General features: G+C 42.9%; 1 long non-coding RNA gene across 3 annotated transcripts in view; it reads right to left on the reverse strand.

Moving 5' to 3' along the window:
• Positions 1–22,092, reverse strand: part of LOC116534828 — a 56,346-nt gene that overhangs the window by 26,804 nt on the left and 7,450 nt on the right. For 2 of the 3 annotated variants that reach the window (XR_004261900.1, XR_004261901.1), the window contains one exon: positions 17,494–17,763. This is a non-coding gene — a long non-coding RNA (uncharacterized LOC116534828). Of the gene's footprint in view, positions 1–13,029; positions 13,178–17,493; positions 17,764–22,092 lie in introns of those variants that run through there. The other variant, XR_004261899.1, reaches the window with a different exon arrangement.

Below are 22,092 nucleotides of genomic sequence, written 5' to 3' on the forward strand. Positions count from 1 at the left end.
GTTTTGCCATGTTAATCTCATTAACCTTCCCTATCAGTTTCAACGGGACAGAAATGAGGACTTGAGAACGTGGAGTTCCTGGCCGGAGAAGTCAAGCTTTGGCTCGGAGCCAGTACATTTGATCTAGCTCCCCAGGCCTCTTCCAGGGGCTTTTTTTGGAACAGAGGAAGAAAGCACAAATAAGGGAACCTTGCCATAGGAAACCCAGCCATGTGTGATTCCTCGCTGCCCTCTTCCCTCCTCCTGCCCCCAGGAGAGTCCCCATTCTCAGCGAAGGGAGCAGAGCACAGCTGAGCTGACGGCAGGGCCATTCTCCTGGGGCGGTCAAGCATGCCCGGATTCCCCGGCCCATTCCCTCCGAGAAGCCTTTGGGGCAGGCAAGAGATAGAAAGGAGGGACAGGGCGGGGAGTCGGGGGGGAGGGAAGAGAAAAGGTTTTCCTCCTCAGCAGGTCTGTAAGGCGAGACTGGGGCACACTAACCATTTCCTGATGTGCAAACGCAGAAACTTGGACTTCTTTTCTTGTCAGATTTCTTAGATATGCAAAAACCTAACCCAACAAAAGCAAGTCTCGAAATAGATTTAACTTGGAACTGTTCAGACCCGGGTGTCACTTCTCTGACCAAAAAAGAAAAAAAAAAAAAAAAAAAAGATTAAAAAATCAATTTCCTATTTCTAAGGGCAGTAAAGAAACAAAACTCCAATACTAACTGCATCAAGCTCCGCAAATCCAGGAACTGTGTGATTTCCTTCCCTGTCAATAGTCATGCCAAAAAGAGTCAGGATCTTGCTCTTTAAGAAGCAAATCCCTATTAGGAATTAATAAATGAAGGAATGGTGGTTCTTACACATGGACCTCACTCCCTTGAAAAACAGAGGCAGCTTTAATTATCTGGGAAGGTTTACTTTATAATTAAAATATTTAACTATATTTCCTTTAAATGTATATTTAAGTTATAATTAAGTATATATTCAAATTACATTTAAATATTTAATTTGAAATTAAAATATTTCCAATTCCTCCTTTGCTTTCTCTAAATGAAGAGCAGAAATTCCAAACACTAGGCCACTCACAAGCTTTCTAAAGCCCCATGGCAACAACTCTTACAAGCCCCAGAAAGAGCAGTGCCCAGTGCCTCGGGGGAGATGTCCTTTTCAACAGCCTCTCCCACAACCAAAAACTACAAATGCTGACAAGATGACAGCACCGCTAACCTCTAAACCAGCGATTCCCAGCCTGTTTGGAATTTGGGCAGCATCTTGGTTCAGAAACCCTCTTCCAACTTAACTCTAATAAAAAAACTGGCTTACATTGTTTTTAAAAAACTTAAATTGCTTTCAAATATTATTATGCAATTAGGAAAACATTTTCTGTGATTTGTCTTAAAACCTTTTCCAACCTCCACTGTCAGGACCACTATGCCCTGTGACAATCATAGAAACTCTTACCTTTTCTCTGTCCTTTCTTCAACAAGCAGTGAAAGTTATCCTAAAATACTTAAGTGAATTATCCCACCTCCCACCTCCATCGCTGGCTTAAAGCTCCTCCACCAGGGAGTTTCCTGATGCTCTGACGGTAAAACTAAAAACTGGCTCCCATCTCCATTGCCAGTCTTCTGTGGGGCTTCTCTCCCTTCTTCATTCTTGTGTTCAGTTCCTTGTGTTCAACTTCTTCTTTGCCCCAGGGCCTTTGCACATACTCCCCTCTTCTTGGACTGGTGTACTCCCACTCCTGGCATCCCTGGCTTCTTTCTTCCATTAGGGCTCAACTAAAATACCACCTCTTCACAGGGTCTTGCCCTGACTGTGCTATCTAACGTAGCCTTCTCCCCCATCCATATCTATCCCAGACCCAAGACTTTGTCCTTCGCAACACATATTCCAGTCCATAGGTGTTTTAACTTTATGTCTGCCTACTTGTTTTCGTCTGCCTCTTCTTACTAGAAAGTAGGCTTCACGAGAGAGGAACCGTGGCTTTTCTGTTTACCATCACCGGCAACTAGCATACTGCCTGGTACAGAGTCAATGCACCATAAATATTTGTGGAAGGAAAGTGGGAAAGAAGACAAAATATTGACTTGAAATCAATGTTCTACTTCCTAGCCTGGAACTATTCTGCATTATTCAGGGTCAAACCTAAGCACTTATATTAAAAAGATCCCCAAAATAGAGTAGCTCATAGGTCAAATTGATTTCTCTTTTTCTTTTTCTTTTTTTTTTTCTTTCTTTTCTGAGACAGAGTCTTGCTCCGTTACCCAGGCTGAAGTACAACATAGCGCAATCTCGTCTCACTGCAACCTCCACCTCCCAGCTTCAAGCCATTCTCCTGCCTCAACCTCCTGAGTAGCTGGGATTACAGGAGCCCACCACCACACCCGGCTAATTTTTGTATTTTTAGTAGAAATGAGGTTTCACCATGTTAGCCATGGTGGTCTTGATCTCCTGACCTCAAGTGACCCACCCGCCTCAGCCTCCCAAAGTGCTGGGATTACAGGTGTGAGCCACCATGCCCGGCTTGAATTGATTTTTTTTTTTCACATGTATTGTGGAGTTGGTTGGTTTAGGCTGGCAGGATGCTCTGTCACACATAATAATTAAAAGGTCTAGATTATTTCTCGGTTGCTCCTCTGTCCTGCAAGGCAGTACTCATCTGCTTGGTGGAATGGGATTACCAGCACTTCAGGTGCCCACCTATTGGAGGGGAGAAAGAGAGCACGTCCAAGAAGAGTGATTTCCATTTAAGACGGGAAACCAGAGTTGCACATATCGCCTATGCTCCCATTTCAAAAGCAGTAATTCAGTCTCATAGTCTGCAAGGGAGGCCGGGAAGTATAGTCTCTAGCTGAATGGCTTCATACCCAGGAAGAAAGGAAAGATGGATTTGGAGGAAACTAGCCATCTGCCACATGTTCCTAGACTTCTCTCTGAGTATAAAACATTACGTGACCTGCCCTGGAGTAGAGGAGCCTATGCATAAATTCTGTCCTTAATTGGACAAGGAAGACGTCCTACCCCAGATTCCTCTACCACACTGCAGAGCTCATGGGAGCTAGAAAGGCAGCACAACTTAAGGTGGTAAATGGCTGCAGCCACTGTGAATACTGAGACTCCAACATACTCAGCCCTTCCCTTCCTCTCTTAGCTTGAAACTTAGAAAATATCCAGATGTATTTTTGTCTTAGCGTCTAAATTCTCCCAGTCAGTTCTTCACACACTGTGTCAGAAGAACATGCAAAATGCAATTGTCCAGAGTGCCAGCCATTTTCATTTGTAGGGGAGGAAATAGATAGGCAGGCCTCGTCTGTATCCCCAAAGCAATCCCAGCTCAGTGGCTTCCTTCCGGGTGATCTGCAGCAGATTACTGAACATCCTCGACTCAGTCTGCTCACTTCCAAAATGGGAGCCAAAATACCTTTGTCATATGATTCTTAAAATGCAAATCCATGAATGCATGTAAAGTTCTTTGTTTTTTAAAAAAAGAAATACAAGGCCAGGCTTGGTGACTCATGCCTGGAATCCCAGCATTTTGGGAGGCCAAGGTAGGAGAATTGCTTGAGGACAAGAGTTCAAGACCAGCCTCGGCAACATAGTGAGACCCTTATCTCTACAAAAAATAAAAATAAAAACATTTTTGGGTGAGGTGGCTCAAAACTGTGGTCCTAGCTACTTGGGCAGGAGGCTGAGGTGGGAAGATTGCTTGAGCCCAAGAGGTTGAGATTGCAGTGAGTTGCGATCACTCTGCTGCACTCCAGCCTGGGTGACAGAGTGAGACCCTGTCTCTAAATAAATGAATAAGTAAATAGAAACGCCTGACAGATACATATTTTCTTACAATTAGTGGCTTTTCTTTTGCCAATTCCCAGCCTGGTAAACTATCTCTCTTCCTCAAACTAATCAAATTCCTCTGCACTATGTTAAATTGTCCTGTTGCCTAAAGTCTTCTCTGAAGTAGTCCAGTAGTCCTTGTCTCTCCCTCTACTCAGTTCCTGTCCCATAAGTGTTCACATTTTTTGCAATGTCTTGGGCTAGCCGCTGATTGTTTCATAAGTATTTACCTCATTGCTAAGACTGCACACTCTGTGAAAGTAGAAGGAACCATGGTGGTGGGGTCTGGTAGCTCCTAGCATCTAACACAATGGGGGCTACATTGTATCCACGCAACAGGCACTTTGTTGAGTTATTGAAATGGAGACATCAGCAAATTAAAGTTAGGTCTACATGATCCTAGAGAAACAAATTAATTCAGCAGATCAGTTCCAAACATTGGTTGATTCCAGATTTCTTTTTTTAAATAGTTAAATCTGCTGCTTATCTGAACTGAATGACTAACTTACTATCCCTGGGTAGAAGAAGCTGAAAATGTTGCCTAAAATTATGTTACACACGGGAACTTCTGGTAACTCATGATACTGCCTTCCGGGTGGTGTTTATTCTATGCCACAAACACCTGAATTACTGAAGTTGAAATCCATCCAGGTTCTCTGTTTGGGGTTCCAGCACTTTGTGGACTGGCACATGTGTCTGACAAAAATCTGGGGAATGCTTGGCCTTTCATTCCTCTGAGAATTATGCCATTTTCCAAGAAAAGCTAAATAGCTCATTCATGTTTCACCCTCTGTTCTCCCAGGCTGGTTTCCTGAGGATATTTTTTAGCCAGACTGGTGTGTTTTCTTTTTTTTTTTTTTAAATAGGCTGCTATACATTGAGAATTTTCAACTTAAACGGGACACTGAATGATTCTTAAGTGCATGGTTAAATGGCGAATATTATCTTTATTTCATCCATTACAGATGAAAACAATGTACACATTTGTGGTGTCCACTCAGTGGCATATGTTGACAAATTCCCCCAGAGTATAACTGAAATGCACGTGAAATCTCTCAGTGCTGCTTCTGAGGGGAGCTAACTAATAAGTACCATCAGGTAACGAAAACTGTTATTTTTTCTTTCTGCATCACTTTTATCATCAAGAGAAGTGAGGAATTTCACATTTCAAGGGCTTTTTGCTCAGGAAATTCTAGTGTGGGCTTAACACAGATTGAAGTCTCTAGGGGGGAAGTAATGGAGTAATCTGAAAAACTTGAACAGAGGAGCAAAGCTCCTTGACCGGATGGCATCCATCTGGGGGCTCCAGAAGGAAACTGATAAGTCTATATACCACCCGCAAACACGGACCAAGCTCCAGACCATCTGAATCCTTGGAACGTATTTTCAAAAAGAGGAGGTACCTGAACTGCAGAGCTCTGAGCCCAGGTTCACTCCCCAAAGCTAAGCAATAAGCTTAAATGCAGACAAAGCAAATACTGGGTTTGGCTTACCTAGCCAATTCAGGCCAGTGTGAACTGGACAGGGAAAAAGCCCAGGAATCTTTAAAAGTTACTTAGAAACCAAAAAGGCACGAGTCAACCGAGGCAGCCTGGTGATGTACAAATGTGTGTTTCCCAAAGCTGAAGGGAAAGGCCCCCCCACTTCTTTGAAATGATGAAACCAATGAAGGCTTCAGGGAAGAGGACACTTGAACTGGGTCTTTACTCACAGCCAAATAAGAGCACAAGGTGGACTAGGAATGTACAAGTGGCCCCGTGAGCACAGAGCAACGGCTGGGCTGGCAGGGGCAGGAGGCAGAGCTGGGTGGGAATGGTCTCAGGAAACACGTTAAGGTGCTGGGACACCACCTTGTGTGGACTGCTGGGAGTTTGTTGAACTAGGCTGTGGATAAATAGGTCTTTATATCCCCTCACACTACATGAGGAGCTGAGGATTCACCAGACGTCACAGAACATGGTTGCTGCCTTCAGGGTTCTCTTGCTTTAGAATGTACAATGATGGTGACTGAATTTATGTGGCTTATCAGCAAGCAATTGAACCACAGGACAGCAATGCAACCTGATGCTAGATGACACTTAGTCCAAATGTGGCAGGTAAGAACAAGTAATATTACTGCGGAACTAGGGGGCAGGGAAGAAATGACACTTTTCCATAGCATTTATCACCATCTAAGCTACTGTGGTTGTCAGCATTCCTGTGGGAAACAGATGGCTAATTCAAATGGTAAACTGGGGTGACACTAACGAAGAGGTAGAGTGAGGGTTAGGAACACCAAAACGGTGGTGAGCAGTTATCACTCATAAGCTTGAAGTGCCACTGGGAAGGGCCAATTCCCTCCATCATGGAGACTGAAAGGAACTGGTCCTTCCCAATGGTACTTCTCCACAGCTGGAGAGGGCTGACTTCTTCCACTGGGAAGGGCTGGTTCCCACCTTTGGGGAGGGCAAATATCCACCATTAGGAAGTGCCAGTTCCCACCATTAAGAAAAACTGCCTCTGACCATTCAGGAATGTTGACTCCCTCAACTGTGGAAGACTCATTCCCTCCATTGGGGAGAGCTGATTTTTATCACTAGGTAGGGCTGATTCCCACTGTTAGGAGGAATGATTCCCACCAATGGGGAGAACTGATTCCCACAATTAGGGAAAACTGATTCTCACCATTATGGAGGACTGATTTCCACCTTTAGGGAGATCTGACTCTCAACACTGGGGAGGACTGATACACAATGTTTGAGAAGAGCTAATTTCCAACATTAGGGAGGACTGATTCCCACCCTTAGGGAGGACTAATTCCCAACATTGGGGAGGACTGATTCTCAATATTGGAGTGGGCTGAGTCCCTCCCAAAAAGAAGGCCATTGTGTCACCCTTGGGCCATCAGGAAGGATAGAGGCATCGGGATGCTGAGCTCACTGCTGTGCTCTTCAGTCTCAGATTGCTGACTCAGTTGGATTCTGAAGGGCAAGAAAATGATTGATGCCCTCTTTAATGATCCATGCCCCACAGGGTTCTCTACAAAGCAGGGCAGAAAAGGGTATCAAGAAGGTACAGGGAGGCAATGGAAAATGGCCCACCCACTTGCCGTGTACTTTACTTTTAGATGTTCATTGACTACCTTCCCCTATTAGAAAGTAAGATTCTGGAGGACAGCAATTTAGCTAGTTTCATCCCCTGCTGTGTTCCAAGTATCTGCAAGCTGTGAGTACTTGCTGAAAGACTGAAGAGAAGCAAAGAAGAAAACTGTTTGCCCAATATTTAACAGGAATTAAGTAATAAGAGACAAGCAGTGTTTTTTAATAAAGAAAATATTTCTTAATGGAATGTTTCCCTATGGTATACTGGGTCTTATTTTGGCCATTCTGCCCAAAGCAATATAGCCAAGATACATAAGAAGGAAAGTATAATGGGGTACCAAATTTGCTGAAAAGATTATATTTATGCTTTGCTTGGAGTGAAGAAACATTTTGAGACTGAGGTATTTTAAATTGCCTTTTCAAAAAATACAAGAAATACATCTTTCTCCCTACTTTTCAAACCTGTGGTCTAAGAATGAGGGATCGTTGCCAGGATTATTAAAGAAACTGTGTTCAACAGGAGAAAGATGACAGGCGGTAGGATTTTCTGCCAGGAGAGGTTTTAGAGACCAACATTGTCTGGATTTGATGACAGGTAATGACATTAACTAATTACAAAACTAATCACATTTGGAGCAGTGGAAGCTGAGATCATGATAAGCGTAATCAAATCCCTGACTTCAGGGCTTCGGGAATCGGAGGATAAGTTTTCTTCTCTTGTAAAGCTTGACCAGATGACTTTCAGAGCTGTTGATATGAATATTTTGGAAGCTGCAGATACCAATGGAAGTCAGAACAAGGGTGCTGAATGGCAGCACTCAGTGGCCTAAATGGCAGTCAGTGAGGGGACTGCACTGTAGGGACTAAGGGTGGGTCCCCACTGGCTGAAGATGAGACCTGCACACTCCGCTGTCAGGAGTTCCATCAAGGTAAATTCCTCGCCCCATTTCTCTTCCCCTTAAAGCCTGAAGACCTGTACCTCCGCACCCATATCACTGGTTGGGTTGCCTTGAACTAACTACAATCTGCAGGAGTGTCCATTTCTTCCTCTATAAGTAGAGAGCAAAATATCTTTCTCATTTGCCTGAACACATGGATGTAAGAATCTGGTGAAATATAGTTTACTTTCCATGCTATAAACTTCTCTAAATAGAAAACATATTGTGAATATTAAGCCAAAGAAAGGCCCGTGCCTGCATTATGAATCCCTCAATCACCAAAAAGATAGGAAAGTATTCATATCAAGAAGCTGGCTACCTTCTAATGGGCAGTTCCTCTGCCATGTTGTCCCCTCTTCTGTCCTACTCTCTCTGGCCTCCTGGAAGGAAAGGAATGAGGTCCAGCTCCTTCAAAGCCTTTCAGCCCTTTAAGGAGACAATAGGGCATGGAGCTCTGTTGTGAAAATGCCCTGGTCATTCTTCCCGTCTGCTCAAATTCCTTCATCCCCTGATGTAAAACTTGAAAGGAAATGGAATCCTAAATGTAAACACTATCTTTCAGTCACTTGGAAAATTATCTACCTCTCCTTTCTCTCTCTTACCAATTCACTCACCCTCAATTAAAGCCGTCCTTTGAGTTCAACCTCACTTTTCAGAAATCAAGCAATCACCTAAGGAAGAGAAAAACATTAAGAGATCCAGATTTCAATTAACTTTGCCATTGATTTTTGTGTAATTCTGGGGGAGGCATTATTCTTTTGGCAAAGAGGGGGCAAGGAACTCAAAGATTAATGAAGGTTCTAATGACAGCAGTGGGTAAGGACTGAGACATCTGCAATCCTGTCCCCCAGGCCCTGCTGAAAAGAAGCAGCAAAACTAGGAGGAAAATGGCCTGGAAGTGAGGCCCGTCAATTGCCCACAACAATGGAAATTCTTGTCATTCAGGTGGAAAGGCTTCGGTGGATACAGTGCTTTTTTTGTTTTGTTTGATTGTTTGTTTTTGAGACTGAGTTTTGCTCTTGTTGCCCAGGCTGGAGTGCAATGGCGCCATCTCGGCTCACTTGCAACCTCTGCCTTCCAGGTACAAGTGATTCTCCTATCTCAGCCTCCCAAGTAGCTCAGATCACAGGCATGCACCACCACGCCCAGCCGATTTTTTTGTATTTAATAGAGACAGGGTCCACCATGTAAGTCAGGCTGGTTGTGAACTCCTGACCTCAGGTGATCCACCCATCTCGGCCTCCCAAAGAGTTGGGATTATAGGTGTGCACCATCATGCCTGGCCAGATACGGTGTTTTCTTGTACTTTTTCCTTTTAATGTAATTTGCATATTTGATGTTTTACATAATTGTTCCTGTTTTGTTTTAACTGATCAATAATATATATATATATACAACCTTGCCTTTTTAAAATTATTTCATAATGTTGAACCAAATATATATACAACCAAATATATATATATATATATATATATATATGTATCCAAACTTGCCTTTTAAAAGCTGCAATTATTTCATAATTTTGGATATATATTGATCATAACTAGGAACCAGTGGTTTAGCACACAAGAGCATGCATGCACACACACATACACACCACATATATATAATAGTGGAAGCCACTGATACAGATATAATTTTTAATGTGTTATGTCATTGGATGTCTATCACAGGAAAAAGTCTCCGCAAAAATAGATTTAAAACAACAGGCAGTTTAATCAGATAAGTACACAGCATTCATCTCTGTCTGCTACCAATATGATTGCAGCATAATGAATGAAGGGTGGGAGCTCATCGGAATAGGTCTCTTCTGAGCAATGGAGTGAAACCAGCTGTCATCGAGAATCCTTTCCTGGGGTGGGAGCTGGAGCGGGATCTGCTGCTGTGATCATCATCATCATCAATAGCTAAACTATTAGACTTTAACAAAGGAAATAAATGATGCGATTTGGGATTTTATGTTAAGAGCTTTGTTCCAACTTTATGCAACTCCCTAATGGGGAATTTAGCCTTGCAACACAACTCGCCGATTTTTGGAAGCCCCTGCTAGGGTGGAGCAAGGGTTCCCTTCTGTGGGGAGTCAGTAAGGAGAAACTACCTTTCAAGGAAGTATAAAGGAAGTGAATTGGACAAACGTGCTCCTCTCAAACCAAATGCAGAGTGAGGCTATTCAATTACAAGGCCATCTAGGTAAAGCCATAAAATGCACTTGTTGCTTGCTGCTCGTGTGCAAAAAATAAAAAAGGGTTAGATGTGTGCCTCGCTCTGTAGCTCAGTCAGAGTGAGGCTGATGGCCGCTGTCTCCAGGGAACAATAGGGTTGGCTAGGGAACCTTAGGGCACCAGCACACCCAGTGGCCCATGTGACGCTGACCGCCCGTGCATTAGTTGACTGCCTGCTATGAGCCAGCCCTGTCCAGGGCTTTACCCTTCACATGACCTTGTGAGGCAAGTCCTATTATTCCCTCCATTTTCCAGACAACACAAAGAGACATAAAATGACTCAATATCACACAGTTACTGGGTTTTAAAGATGCATTCAAAGGCAGTCAGTGCTGAGAGTACCAGGTAACCACCATGTAGGCGCTCAAAGGAATTGAATTTAATCGAATGAAAAATCGGAGAAGTGATGGGCTGAAAGAAGGCAGGAAATGATTTGGCTTAATTATAATCATCTCCAAAATAAAAACTGATTAGCCCAGTTCCCCCTCCATCTCAGCAGTGTTCAGCAACATTTCCATGAGTGCCACAGACAGACAAGTGTCCTCTCCCTGCCCCACCACCTTCCAGAATCCCTTTCCACCACCATGTCTCCAGAATCCACCTGCAGAGTAAACCAGTCCCAGGGCAGACATATGCCTCATAGATTGCCAGAGAGAATGGGGGCTAAGAATGGAGGTCAGCCGACACCCTGAAAATGTGAACCCAGCAGCTGCGCCCCATCACCCAGCCCCAATGGCCTCAGCTCTGCACTGAGACCCTGTGCAAGCGTGGAAGGCAAGCAGACCCTCCATACCCCAGCATTTTAAAGGCCATCCACCTATTTCACTCTTCACAGAGTACTTCTATGTATTCTCCCTAACCTAGTAGTGGCTGGTGTGAATCTTGGGCCACAACTTTGGTATTTAAAAAGTGTAACTTTTTATAATTTAATTTTTATTTTGAAACCTCCGTCTTTAAAAATGGCAGAAACTCAATCTTGGGGGCTTAACTTCCCCTAAGTCATAGCTAAATCTGGGGATTCTTTAGTTCTAAGACTTGGTAGGGGAGTGGCATCAGTCTGCCATGTCATGTGTCTATTCAGGCAACCTCTGAGATGTCACATAACCCCTCCACTTGGTCCTCAGGCATTGGTTTACCCAAACTGCCTTGGACACCATCTTGTTCCACCCATGTGGCCCTTACCCTGGTGTCTGGAGAGCAAGGACAAGGCTCCTTCTCTCGTGAGATCCCACCATCGTGACCATCACTTCCCCATAGACTTGCCTACTGCACTGGATGTATGGTCTCAAGTACTCAGCTGGGCTCTGAGGTCTTTGTTCCCCTAATAACTGGGGTTGTTACAAAACAAAACAATGTATTGGGTAATGCTTGCCTATGGACAAATATATCAGAAACCCCAACAACAATAGCTTGACCAATAATATTTATCACAGGACATAAAAATATCTGGTACAGTGCTCAAAGACACAAGCAAGGAGCCAGGCTCTTTCCGTCTTTCAATCAGGTCAGTTGTGCGCTGACCGTTGCCTGCTTCAGGAGCGAGGAGGAGCAGGAACTGGACTGTGGCCTGCAGCTCATGGGGCGTGCTACTGTAGGCATCTGAGCACCCCAATTTGTAGGGTGGTTGGGAAGGGGAGCTTTTACCTTTCCGGCCTCTGCAGCAGGAGGCTGGTTAGAGTGGGGATATCTAAATGCCAGTTAGAATGGGGATTGCAGAGCGGATGGAGGGAGTCATCCTAAAGAATCTGTCACACACAGGAGAAGACGCATTTTCCAGAGTCGTTTCCCTCTCTGAAGCCCTGAGCAGGCAGTGGCCAGCTGCTTGAATGAGGTAGAGGTGAAAAGAAAAACTGAGTGGTAAGAAGGTGGATGATGCTCATACGAAATTATCCCACCTCATAGGTTAAGGAGCACCTCGGTCCGGGTAGACGGCCCAGAGGGCGCTCACAAGCTGTGTGTGGGTCCACCGCAGAACCCGGACTGGGAGTGAGACGCAAAGACCTCTGATTCCAACCCCTGCCACTCACTCATGGGCAGCATGAGCCACACCAAGGGCCTCTATTTTTCTATTCCGACCTGGGCTTGGCCTAAGGGACCCAACAGGCACTTGGTGAATACATGCCAAGCTAATGAAGCTCCCACATTTGTGAACGGCAGAGATTGGGCCAGAATACGACGGGAGCTTGCTTCCCTGACGTACATGACTCCAGGAGGTCTGGTGGCTGAGCAGAAACACAGAGGCCCAGCCATTCTGTACCAACTGTGTGCTACCCAGCTCCTTCAGGGGCTCCAGCACGGTCGGTTCCAGGCTTGGTCCAACCGCAGAAATTCAAGGTACCTCCACCCCCTTGAGCTCCACATTAATTCTGGCTCCCACCTGGTGTGGCAGAAAGTCTGACCTGCTGAGCCCACATCTTTATCTGCAAAATGAAGACACTAATTCCTACCTCGCAGGGCTGTGTGAAGATGAGCGATGATGAATGTCTGCCCACCCAGGCCCTTTTAGTCTTTTAGAAGACCATTGTCACCTGGGTAAATCTGCCTCCAGAAGCGGCCCCAGAAGTTGGCTTTTTGCAGGGAAGGGTTGGCGGTAGGCAGACTTGGCTGAGAATGCTCCCCAAGCTGGCATGGCTGATTGGTACCAAACTGTGGGAATCACCTACTGACCTCAGTTCAGCATAAAACTGTGAATGTTGATATGCCCTGACGTGAGGTGGCATTTTTGTCTCTCACCTACGTTGATAGCATTTGCAAACAGATTGAGTCTTGGGGACTCTTTGGGTTCCTTTAAAACTGCGTGCTTCTATACAGACATCTGTATCCCAGTATACAAGAGCATTTCAATCAACACTAAGTGTAGTACAACTAAAAATGATATGTTTGTCAAAAATAAATAAAATAAAATGAAATCCATCTCCAGCAATACCCATAAAGCCAAAGTCCTTTGTGTTTGAACAGACCATACCTGAAGTTCTGGTGCGTTCTGTGAGCTGCCTTGTAAGGTGAGGATAAAATAAACTGCAGTCTGTCCAGAGGAGGGCCTGCTGTGGCCACCAGTCACAAAAAGAAAACTCCTCCATAAAGCCAAGTTGAAAAAAAATGGAGTGTATTGCCTGGTTAAAAAAAAAAAAAAAAGAAAAAAAAAATCTTTCAAATATTTGGAGAGAACTTTTATGTATAAGAATGAGCTTTATTTTACGTACATGAAGAAGGAACGCTACACCTGTAATCCCGGCACTTTGGGGGGCTAAGGTGGGAGGGTCACTTGAGGTCAGGAGTTTGTGACCAGCCTTGTCAACATGGTGAAACCCCGTCTCTACTAAAAATAGAAAAATTATCCTGGGATGGTGGTGTGTGCTGGCAATTCCTAGCTACTAGGCAAGTTGAGGCAAGAGAATTGCTTAAGCACGGGAAGCAGAGGTTGCAGTGAGCCAAGATTGCACCACTGCACTCCAGCCTGGGTGACAGAGCAAGACTCTGCCTCAAAAACAAAAAAAGAAGGAAAACTAGAGCCAATGATAGAGATACAGGAAGACAGGTTTTTGCTCCAGTGGGAGACACAGCAGCCCTGAGGAGCAGCAGGATCCTTCAAGACTGTAGGATGGGAGCCTGTTAAAGACTTCATCTCCCACTGCTTTGTGAGTTGTAATGCCAACTAAGGAGACCATTATCTCAGAACCCCCTGCCAGCTACCTCTCTGGTGCCAACTCTGTCACACTGCCCAGGACCTTTGTCCAGTTGGTCACCAGAGCTGCCTGACAATACACTTTATAGTGAATGACCCAGTAAAGCTTCTCCTTGGGTACCTTTCCTGGCTTCTCTCCTTCCACCCTGAGGCTTCTCTGATGCCCCTGAAGCATGAGATATTCCAGCAAAGCTCAGTGCACAGCCATGCTCAACCCAGAAGTAAGAGGAGGAAATAAAGGAGGATTAATAACCCACGGTGAAAACCACTTATCAATCAATCAGAGGTTGAAACTGGCAAACAAATTCTTTTTCCTTCCTCCCTTACCCTCCACCCAATTGGTTTGTCCTGAGATTTAGTCCCTTATGCTCTGGGAGGATGGTCCCTGTATTAGTTTCCTGTAGCTGCTGTAACAAATTACCACTAACTGGATGGTTTAAAACGATAGAAATGTATTATCTTATAGTTTTGAAGGACAGAAGTCCTTCACTGGGCTCAGCAAGGCATTGGCGGGGGGTGTGCTCCCTCCAGAGGCTCTCGGGGAGAATTCCTTCCTTGCCTACTCTGGCCTCTGGAGGCTGTGGCTTGGCTTATGACCACATCACTCTGTCTCCTTGATCACACTGCCCTCTCCTCTTCTGTGTATCAAACTGGGCTTTGCGTCCTTCTTGCAAGGACATTTGTGTTGGGCTGTAGCATTCACCCAGAAAATCCAGGGTAATCTTTCATCTCAAGAGCCTTAATGACATCTGCAAAGTCTTTGCCGTATAAGGTAACATTCACAGGTTCCAGGGATTAGGATGTGGATATTTCTTTGAGGGCTAGTGTTTAGCTTACCACAGTCCCAGGTGATGGAGCAATCAGCTACATGTCATTTGATGACAGCGACGTGTCATCAAATACATCAATAACACACCCTTGTATTTGCTCCTTGCATTTCAGCCACACTGCCCTTTCTTCCACACTACTACTACTCTGGGATGCAACTCTCCAGGAAAGAGGCAGTACATGAGATTTTCCTCAAACTGTACTCTCTGGAAAACCCAGGATAATATATGTAAGCCATTAAGAACAGTGCACACACTAATGATAGTCACAGTAATAGTGGTAATACAGTACAGTTTTCAAAAAGGTTTAACTTTCTTCCACAGCACAGCTTAATCACTAAAAAGCAGACTTATACACTAAGGGAATGGAGGCCATCTACTGCAGTGGAATTTTACACTTTGCTGAAAGATCTATTTCCCCTCTACAAAACATTGCCAACATGATGACAATTTTTTCAGTAGAATACCTGCTAAGTGAATAGAATTAGAAAAAGAAGTGTATTCCACAGCAAATGGAAGAAAATTCACTCTGTTACAAGAAAGTTAAATACATTTGTTGACAAATTCCTTACAGACAAAATGTCTTATCTGTGGCAGCATTAAGAATACACATTTTGTGTGATGAAACAAATTATGTTTCTTAAAACAGCAGTGTCCTGGGTCCTAGGAATATCTGAAGAGTATCATACTTCAAGGATGAATCACAGAACTGATACTATCACCTCCAAATTCAGTCAGCAAGGCTGTGATTGCCTTGGAGGGGGAAATGAGGAGAGTAGGGCAGAACTTTCTACTTGCTCCTCTCAGAGGTCTTTGCAGGTGACAACTGTATAATGGAAGATTCTGGAAGGTTGTGTTTTTCACTAGGCAATTTCATTGGCACCTTTGTTTTAGAGAATCATGTGATTTTTAGGTTCACCAATAAATCTGAAGAAAGCAAGCGATATGGTTTGGCTATGTCCACACCCAAGTCTGATCTTAAATTGTTTTTCTCATAATCCCCATGTAGGAGAGACATGTGGTGGGAGACAACTGAATCATGGGAGCAGTTATCCTCGTGCTGTTTTCATGACAGTGAGTGAGTTCTCATGAGATCTCATGGTTTCATAAGGGGCTTTTCCCCCTTTGCTCAGCACCTCTCTTTCCTGCCACCATGTGAAGAAGAACATGCCTGCCTCACCTTCCATCATGATTGTGAGTTTCCCGAGGTCTCCGCAGCCATGCAAAACTGTGAGTCAATTACACATCTTTCCTTTATAAATTACCAAGTCTCAGGTATTTCTTCACAGCAGCGTGAGAACGAACTCATACAACAAGTATCCAGTGACACTGAATATAAGGAAAATATTGGCAAACTTTCCCTACTAAAAGGGCAAATATCAAAATCAGAAATTTTTAAGAACTTTACTTCTTTTACTGTGACAAGGCAAATCCAACATTTTGGAGGAAACTGCTTCCTCCAGGCATCATCTCATCTCAAAAATGACAAGACACAATGTTCAATAAATATAACCTGAATGAAGAACTGTATTGAACAGCATGGTAAAATAAGCCTATATCTGGCACACCCATGTTTAATATATGTCATTTAGCTGGGTAATTCATATCTGAAATTTCTTTGATATAGATTCACTTGGACTTTATGTACAAAATCTTAGCTTTCACATCTCCCAAGCCTAGATCATTTTCATCTTTTAGATGCTAGTACAATCTGCTATCAACATTTCAGTATCTCTCTTCCTCTTTCCTTTCACAGCATGTGCACTCAAGAGACGTGCACATGCACACAATATAAAACAAGGTGTCAGGCAACATTTTACAGAACAGCAGGATTGCTCTCCCTCTCCAAGTTCATCTACTCTCTCTTTCTCCATAGCACAAATAAAAGCCAACTCTTTGGACAGCACAGGAAAAATCAGAATAATCTATGGATTTCTGGAGGATTCCAGCCACAGGAGTCTAAGAATAAAAAAAGAGTTACAACTCATCTTTGTACAGTCATCACTTTCCCTGGAAAATTTCAGCTCTTTTTCTAGCTTATACAAGGCTCTTAAATGATGTTAAATAGCAGATGAATGAATGAACCAATGAACTAAAGGACTGAACATTTCTGAAACTATGGAAAGACACATGATGTAAAGCAGCAGCATGGTATACTAGAAAGAGTAGTGATTTAAATCCAGGAGATGTGACTTCCAGGTGTTCTGCTGGCTTACTATTTGATCTTGGACATCCTACCTAAATCTCATTTTCCAACATGCCAAATAGGGATGATATTTTATTAAAAAGTTTTATAGATAGCATCTATACCACAAACAGTATCTATATGGTTTAGAAAACACTTGGATTCACATTCTCTCATTTGATCCTCCCAACCACCAAATGATGGGAAAGGATGCTCATCTTTTGTCCTCAAGGCAGAAGTCTACAATTGTGGTCAACACCTTGATAAAGTTAATAAAGGTGCACTCCAAGCTAGAATTTCCAGACATGTGTACACCTTCTTCTTCAGAGAGCAGGCAGAGAAAAAGATGGCCATAATCAGTGATCTACCCCTGAGACAATAATGGCAGAATCTTATCTCTAACCATGGCTTCTCACCTTAAATCATTCCTGCTGCCTGTCATCCATATGCCTGCTCTGAATACTCATAAAATTTACTCAAAGCCAAAGGCCCTGAGCGTTTATTCAAACGAGTACTACATAAAAATACCTACACATTTATTTCTCAGTATGGAGAAGGTATTGAGTAAACGAACAATGAACTGCATGGAGAACATCAGGAGTCGGCAAACTTTTCCTGTCAAAAGCCAGAAAGTAAATATCTGAGACTTAGTAGGCCATATGGTCTCTTTCACAACTTCTCCATGTTATGGCGCGAAAGTAGCCATAGATTATACAGAAGCAAATGGGTATGTCTGTGAGCCAATAAAACTTTATTTACAAAAGCAAGCAACAGGTCAGACCTAGCCTGATTGGGCCTTGTTTTCCAACCCTTAGACTGCATTCACTTTGAGAAAAGTCTTGTCAAAAGCATCATCTTAGCCCTTTCTTTTAGAGGCAGGGTCCTGACAACGTTTGATTAACACACACACCCAGGCACTTTGTCTCTCTTCCTCTGTTGTCCTTTGATAAACACCAACTGGCAGAGGGAACATGGAACATTTTTCCTTCAATTGCAGTGATTCTGAAAGACAAAGCTGGGGCAGAGATTAAAACCAGACCCGAGGTCTTTATGCCATGCTCAGCATATCAAGTGCCCCTCTTCAAATTGTACTGAACTAGCTGTATACCTTCATAAAGAAAATAGAACTATTCTTTCACTTAATAGTCTTTTAGTGAGGGTATGGGGGCCAGGTTTACGAAAGCCCTTATAAAATGCCGGCTGAAAGGAAATAATGCTCCTTGGCACCACAGAATCTTTTTCATGTGAAGCTACATGATCACTTTTCATTTTGTTTCTCAAGCACTCCATGGCACCCATCCATGTATTAGGCTAATAACTGCATGAATCTAGTTAAAAGGAGCCAAGCAATTATTTTAATTAGAAGAGAACAAAAATAATGCTCCTGGCTTCTGTTTTAAGGGGCAAGGAGGAAGTAGTCAGGGTTCAAAAAGATCCCACAAAATATTTTTGTGAAAGGAAAAATAATTAAGGCCAAATTTAGAATGTACTTGCAATAAATGGGCCAAATAAAATGAATGGCATCACTGTGCAGCTAGAACTCATTCATAGATAAGAGCCCCAGAAAGTCCGTTTCTATGTGATACCATTTTGAGGGTATAGCCAATTTTACAAAGTGAAAGTGAATGTCTAGCAGAGACTTAATGATCCTTGTGAATCTCTCACATGATTTCCTAAAGAGTGTCTGTGTAAACTCTTTTATTAATAAGAGATGGGGGAAGGATACTGGTCAATTTGCTTTTAAGGCAGGATTTTTTTTTTTTCATTTAAATTCTTAAATTGCTCAGATTTGTTTCTCTGGAAAAATTTATCTTCACAGCAAATCCTTGTTGCTAATCCATTCTGTAAAAAGCGGATTCCACAATAAGAGGATTTTCATCAGCTAGACCGAACTCAGTTATACAGGAAGAGATTGTATCTACAGCTCTTCCTGAGCTTTTGTCTTCCTGCCTCCCTTCTGGTCATGGAATTTTGACCATTTTATTCCATCTCAGCCTTCCAAAAATAAATGAAATGAAACTCAAAATAGTCAACTAGTCACCATTCTTCCTTCTGTTTGGATCTATCATTGTTTATTAAGCACCTGTTATCTACCAGCAAACAGGAAGTAACGGGTATACATAGGCGACTAAGACCCAGACCCTGCGTGCAAAGAGCTCACAGTCCAGTCCAACAGACAGAGACGGGCAGAAAGGAGAGCCAAGCAGCCCAGCTGGGTAGAGGGCAAGGTTACCTGGCCTGAGCTGACTGTTAAAGAATGGATTATCCAGAAGGATATGGATAGTCTATTCCAGGGAGAAAGGTCAGCACAGGCAAAAGTCAAAGACTAGAGTGAGACAAGTGAGCAGGCTGGAGAGCTGAGCAACAGCCCGGTGCTCACCTCTGAATATTGGTGTCCTTCTAAAACTCACGTTGGAACCGAATACCTGATGGGATCATACTAAGAGGTAGTGCCTTTGGGAAGTGATTCAGTCATGGTGGCTCCACCCTCATGAGTAAGATTGATGCCCTTATAAAAAAGGTTCCGGGGGCTTCCTTGCCCCTTCCACCATGTAAGAATGCGGCAACAAGGTGCCATTTATGAAGCCCTACCAGACACCGAATCTGCTGACACCTGGATCTTGGACTTCTTAGCCTCCAGAACTATCAGTAATATATTTCTATTGTTTATAAATTACCCAGTCTAATGTATTTTTGTTAAGCAACCTGAATGGACTAAGACACCAGATCATACAAGAACCTGTACCATGTCGATAAACCTGGACTTCATCTTGCAGAGCAATACAGAAATCACCTGGTTTTCAGCAAAGGACTAATGTGGTCAGCTTTCTGTTTCAGAGTCAGCACCTGAATGGCTGAAAAGAAGATGAAATGGAGAACAGTATCCCACAGCTGCCATTGCCCAGGCAAGAGGTAACAAGGACTTGAACTGGGACAATACTAAGTAGGAAAGGAGAGCTGGGATGAGGAATGAGATGGGTGCTACTAAAGGATATTTTAAAAATAAAAATTTAAAAGTCTGTGGAGCAGTGACTGATGAGGTCAAAAGTCAGAGATAAGATTAGCTTCAAAGATTCTTGGTGGGGATCAGATGTTTTATGTGAACGCTCATCATATGTCCAAAAAGGTTTCTCAACTGATGAGCCTTGATTATGAGTTCCAGGATTGAGATACAGTAACAAATTTCAGCCTTGGGCACATGAACATACTGCTGAGTGCCATATGGAAACTCCTAGAAGATAGTCTAATTCCTATTTACTTTCCCATGCAAAACTCACACAAAATCAGCTTCCTGCTAAAAGTCTAAGTTAAAACACACAAAAACATGAAAAGAAAGAAAACTGTAGTGAGTGCTTACTCAGAATAAACTACATATATGTTTAATTACTATATGAGATTAGACTCACTTATTTTTTTTTTTCAAGATAGAGTCTTGCTCTGTCGCCAGGCTGGAGTGCAGTGGTGCAATCTCGGCTCACTGCATCTTGCATCCTGGGTTCAAGCAATTCTCCTGCCTCAGCCTCCCATGTATCTGGGACTACAGGCACGCACCACCATGCCCAGCTAATTTTTGTATCTTAGTAGAGATGGGGTTTCACCATGTTGGCCAGGATGGTCTCGATCTCTTGACCTCATGATCCACCCGCCTCGGCCTCCCAAAGTGCTGGGATTACAGGCGTGAACCACCGTGCCCGGCCTCATTTATGTTTTAATTTCCAAAAGACTGTATACTTCTCAACTTGTTTTATGAGCCAGTGGAACCTTGATAACACATCTGACAAAGATATTACAATAAAAGAAAGTTACAGATAAATTTTATTCATAAACATTTCTATAAAAATTATTTTTAAAAATACAACCAAAGCACATGCGTAAGATAAATAACACATCACAACCAACTTAAATTTAATCCAGAAATGCAAGATTGGTTTAACATTCAAAAACCCATTGAATAACTCACCACACTAACAGAATTTAAAAGTCATATGATCATTCTATAAAGAAGCGGGTACTTAATTTATGATAAAACTGTCCCTGCAGAGCATCAAAGAAAAGAAGGGTTTTCCATTAATCATGAAAGGTAAGTAGATATCATGGAGTAAAGAACCAAACTTGATTCCAACCTCACACCATATACAAAAATCAATTCCATGTGTATTGTAGATCTAATTGTGAAAGGTGAAACAACACAACTTACAAAAGATAATATGAAAGAATATTATCATGGCTTTGAGATAAGCAAAGCTCTCCTAAATAGGACACATGGAAAGCATTAATCATGAGGGAAAATAGACAATATTAACATTAACATTAAAATTGGCTGGGCACAGTGGCTTATGCCTGTAATCCCAGCACTTTGGGAGGTTGAGTTAGGAGGATCACTTGGGCCCAGGAGTTCAAGACCAGCCTGGGCAACATGGCAAAACCCTATCTCTACAAAAATGAAAATACAAAAATTAGATAAGCATGGTGGTGCATGCCTATAGTCCCAGCTACTCAGGAGGCTGAGGTGAGAGGATCACTTGAGCCCTGGGGATTGAGGCTGCAGTGAGCCATGAACAAGCCACGGCATTCTAGCCTGAGCAACAGTGCGAGATTCTATTTCAAAAAGCAAAACCAAACACAAAAATTAAAATCTTCTATTCATCCAAAATCACCATAAAGAGAATGAAAAGTAAATCTCAGAGTGCTACATGTTTTTAACATATATAACAAAAAAGCTATATCCAGAATACCTATCTCCTACCAATCAATGAGAAAAGATGAAAACTCCAATAGAAAAACAGAATTAATATGACCATTTTCAAAAGAGAATATCCAAATAGCCAATATACAGGAAAAAGATGCTCAATGTACTAATAATCCAGGAAAATGGAATTAAAACCACAATGAGACTCCATACATACCACCAAAATGACCAAAATCAAAAAGACTGAGAATGCTAAGTGCTAGCTAGCAAGGATGTAGAGCATCACCCACTGCTGGTAAGAGTGGAAAATAACACAATCTCTTTGGAAAACTGTTTGGCATTGGCATTATTTATTAAAGTTGAGCATAATCATGCCCTACAATTTGGTAACTTCCCCTTTAGTCTATATATAGACTAAACATAGTGCGTATACACAAGCACAGAAGATGTGCACAAGAAAGCTTCCAGGAGAACTCTCTGAAAATAGCCTAAAGCTCAAAACAACTCAAATGCTCACCAAGAACAAAATGGATAAACTGCTGGGCACGGTGGTCCATGCCTGTAATTAGCACTTGGGGAGGCCAAAGGAGGCAGATCACCTGAGTCCAGGAGTTTGAGACCAGCCTGGGCAACATGACAAA

This window comes from Sapajus apella, unplaced genomic scaffold (genome assembly GCF_009761245.1).
Source record: "Sapajus apella isolate SASKATOON/1434 unplaced genomic scaffold, GSC_monkey_1.0 scaffold89, whole genome shotgun sequence".
In the NCBI taxonomy this organism is placed as follows: Eukaryota; Metazoa; Chordata; class Mammalia; order Primates; family Cebidae; genus Sapajus; species Sapajus apella.